The following is a 4218-nucleotide window of genomic DNA, read 5'->3' as shown; positions in this document are numbered from 1 at the left end:
GCTCTGTCTCTCTCTGTCCCAAAAATAAATAAAAAACGTTGAAAAAAAAAATTAAAAAAAAAAAAAAAGAAGAGGAATTACCTTTGCTCCTTTGTACCGGGTTGGCAAGAAGAAGGAATAGCCTTTCCTCAAGAACTCTGCAGTTCCCCAAAGGCATGCCCTAAAACTCCCCACTTCTTCCTCCAGGGCCTTCTGGGCAAGAATGAGGGCAGACTTGCTGGCTCTTCTGACAGACATTGTCAGCAAGCCCCCGCAGGCAGCCCTCGTATCGGAAAATGCTGGACTAAGACCTGTGTAGTGCTTAATGTTGTAGTTCTCAGCAGTGGGCCTGAAGAGCCCATTTTGGTACTGGGCACTTTATAGCATCCTGTTACACTCATACACTGTTGATGGAACATCTATTACATGCCGGGCATTCTGCTAGTTGTTTACATTGTGCAATGCCTTATAATTTACAATATTTGATTTCATTTTCATAACAATCCCATGAAATAGATGAGTGCTATCCAATCATTTCCACTCTCAAAGAGGCCATTGAGGCTCCTAAGGTTTCAGTATCTTATCTGAAATCACTATAAAGGGCTAGCCATACCTCTGAATGCTTGCTGTACCCAAAGCCCACTTGGCAGAAAAGAAACCCTGTGTGGTTCCTCAGGCAAAGTCTGTTTGATGTTATCTCCCGACCCACCCCCTACTCCCCGTCCACCGCTGATTTTGCCAGAAGATGAGTGGCCTGAGAAAAGACCTGCCCAAACAGGAATGATGGTGATTAGATAGATTATTAGATTATGTCAGAAACATTTTGTGAAAAATACAAGGAAGCCGTTGTTATGATAGAAAAAGCTAAAAGACCCCAGAGATGAGAAAGTTGTGCACAGATACCATTAGGCAGTAGAAATCATCAATAAACAGGGAGTATGAGTACAAGTAACGTTGACTGTGAACAGAAAATGAATTATCTATTTGATACCAACAGAAAGTGAGTTACTTGAATGGTACTGGCAGGAGCATTGAAACAAAGATTTCAGTGGACTAAGTTCCCATAATGATGGGGAGCAACACTCTTGTTGCCAGGTGGACTTCCTCAGGCCTCTGTTGTTCAGTTCCCTCTCGTTTTTGTTGTTGGTTGGTTTGTTTGTTTGTTGAAAGATTGAGCAGACGTGGGCAGGTCAGATCTGAATTTTGTACTTCTGGTGCCCGGAAGCCACTGCCACCCCGCTGGGCCCCCGGTAACTCTGATCCAGGGCCACCTGTGGAGGGCCAGGCAGTGGGCTGCCTCCCGAGCCTGACAAGCACCAGTACTCTCGGGACCCCGAGATGGGCTGCTACAGGTAGCTCTTCCTGTTTGGCTTCAACATTGTCTTCCGGTGCTGGAAGCCCTGGTTCTAGGCAACAGCCTCTGGGCCTGGGGTGAAAAGTGGGTTCTCTCCAAAAGCTCGGTGCTGACAGATCTGGGAGGCCTGCACTCTGTGTGGCTGTTTGTAGTGATTAGAGGCGTCATGGCAGTGGGCTGTGCCTGCTGCATCCGGGCACTGTGGGAGAACACCTTCCTGCTCAACTTTTTCTGCGTTCCTAGGCCCCATCTTTTTCCTGGAGCTGACAACAGGGATCCTAGTCTTCGTTTTCAAGGACTGAATTCAAGACCAGCTCGATTTCCTTGGAAACAAAAACATCAAGGCCTATCGGGACAACACTGATCTCCAGAACCTCATTTACTTTGCTCAGGAATATTGGTCTTGCTGTGGAGCACGAGGGCTTAATGACTGGAACCTCAATATCTATTTCAACTGCACCGACTTGAACCCCAGCCAGGAGCGCTGCGAGGTGCCCTTCTCCTGCTGCATCAGGGACTCTGCGGGAGATGTCCTCAATGTACAGTGTGACTAGGATGTACTGCTCAGACTGGAGCTGGAGCAGCAGAGCTCCGTCCATACCAAAGGCTGCATCGGCCAATTTGAGAAGCGGCCACAGAACAACCTGATCGTCGTGGCTGGGCTCTTTGTGAGCATCACCCTCCTCCAGATCTTTGGTCTGGCCCAGAGCCTTGTGAGTGACATCAGGCAGTGGAGGCCAACTGGTGAGGCTGCCACAGTGGCCATGGCCACTGGCCTGGCCTCCCCAGGGATACCCCCGCTTTCCCTGACACTGTGCCCATGATGGGCATGGCCACAGGTGTTTCTGCTTGGACCTGAGTTCCATAGGGAGCTTGAGTGTGGGTATGCTGGGCATACGTGGAAAAAGCTGTGTGCCTCTGCCTGTGTGGCCTGTCCTGGAGCTGTGTGCACAGAGGGTGGGTATGTCTATGTGAATGTGCACAGGGAGCCACCATCTCAGCTATTATTGTGTGGTGGGCTCTCCCGGGGACCAGGAATGGCACAGCTCAGAGGGTGTGGACTAGTGGGGTGGGAGGGGTCTGCGGTGTCCAGCCAGGCTGGGGCACACCTCTCTGTGCATGGCTATGCGGGGCAGGCCTGGCGCCTGCTGTCGCTTGGAACACACCCTCATCCAGCTTTAGAGCTGTCTTCTCTACTAGTGTGACTTTGACCCTGCCAGGAACCCACTTCAGCCTCATGTCTCAGATTCTAAAATAGATCCAAGAGGGGTGCCTGGGTAGCTCAGTCCGTTAAGCATCAGACTCTGGCTCAGGCCATGGTCTTCTGGTTCATGAGCTCCAGCCCTCATCGGGCTCTGTGCTGACAGTGCAGAGCCTGCCTGGGATTCTCTCTGTCTGCCCCTCCCCTATTTGCACACTTCCACGTGCGTGCTCTCTCTCTCTCAAAATAAATAAACTTAAAAAAATGAATAAAACAGATCCAAGAATTTCCTCTCCCTTCCTTGTCTCTCAGTGATGGCTACAAACTACTACTCAAATAAAAATAAACAAAACCTTGAAAACCAAAAACAAACAAGCAAGGTTTGAGCAGATGACCAAGCTGTGAAGACAATGATCAAGGAAGCCTGAGTCTACTATATATATAGCAACTAATATATCTTATCAGATGGCAAGAGGAAAGCCTTTCTTCCAAAGTACTGATGGAAAGTAACACGGAAGATAAGAAAGTTAGAGAAACAATCTAGGAAGTCTATCATCTGATTAACAGGAAAGAGAGATTAAAAAAAGAGACATGCGTATGGCATATCTGCACATAGGCCAAGAACACCAAGGAAAAAGAAAAGAGTCTAAAAGCTTTAAGGAAGAAAAAACAGGGATGCCTAGGGGGGCTGAGTCAGTTAAGCATCCGACTTTGGCTCAGGTCATGATATCATGGTTCATGGGTTCGAGCCCTGCCTCGGGCTCTGAGCTGACAGCTTGGAGCCTGGAAACTGTTTCCTATTCTCTCTCTCTCTCTCTCTCTCTCTGCCCCTCCCCCACTCACACTTTCTCTCTGTCTCTCAAAAAATGATGTTAAAAAAAATTTTTTTAAAGAAAGAGAAACCAGGTGACACACAAAGGAACAGGTAGGAGAGGCACTAAACCTCTTAACAGCAACACTGGATGCCAGAAGACTATATATATATATATATATATGAGCAAAAATATATCAGTTAACTTCCAGCTAAACTGTCAATCAAATTTGAAGGAGGAATAAAAGTATCTTTAGTATCTTTAATCATAGAAGGTCTTGAAAGATTCACCTTCCAGGTGCCCTGTCTCAGGAAACCACTAACGGCTGGGCTCCAGCAAAATCAGTGTGTAGACCAAGAAAAAAGATAGCATGGAAGGAAACAGAAGCCACAAAGGGAATCCCCCCACATGGGGGACACCTAGAGAGCAATTACTCTACCTTGAAGCAGATTGATGGCAGACTTGGAGAGGGTGGTCTCCAGAAAAATGATGATTAATACAGTTGAGAGTTTGGCAGAATTTGTAGCTTTATAAATTCTCATTGATCTATTCCTTTGTATTTCATTATCTTAATTACTATACCTTCATGTTATGATATCTAGTAACACAAGAACATCCTCATTATTTTTCCTTTTCAAAATTTTCTCATTTGGGTAAGCTAGACATTTTTTTTTTTATGTTTATTTATTTTTGAGAGAGAGAGTTGAGTGGGGGAGGAGTAGAGAGACAGAGATGCAGAATCCGAAGCAGGCTCCAGGCTCTGAGCTGTCAGCACAGAGCTGGATGTAGGGCTCAAACCCATGAATGGTGAGATCAACCTGAGCTGAAGTCGGAAGCTTAACTGACTGAGCCATGCAGGTGCTCCCGGAGAG

General features: G+C 46.9%; 1 pseudogene; it reads left to right on the top strand.

Annotated features, from left to right (window-relative positions):
- The first annotated feature begins 202 nt into the window (after nucleotides 1–202).
- On the top strand, nucleotides 203–2081 carry LOC131490490 (tetraspanin-17-like; annotated as a pseudogene).
- Nucleotides 2082–4218: the final 2137 nt, after the last annotated feature.

This window comes from Neofelis nebulosa, chromosome 2 (assembly GCF_028018385.1).
Source record: "Neofelis nebulosa isolate mNeoNeb1 chromosome 2, mNeoNeb1.pri, whole genome shotgun sequence".
Lineage (NCBI taxonomy): Eukaryota > Metazoa > Chordata > Mammalia > Carnivora > Felidae > Neofelis > Neofelis nebulosa.
Note: the sequence above shows the minus strand (reverse complement) of the source record. Positions and strands in the feature narration are given on the sequence as shown.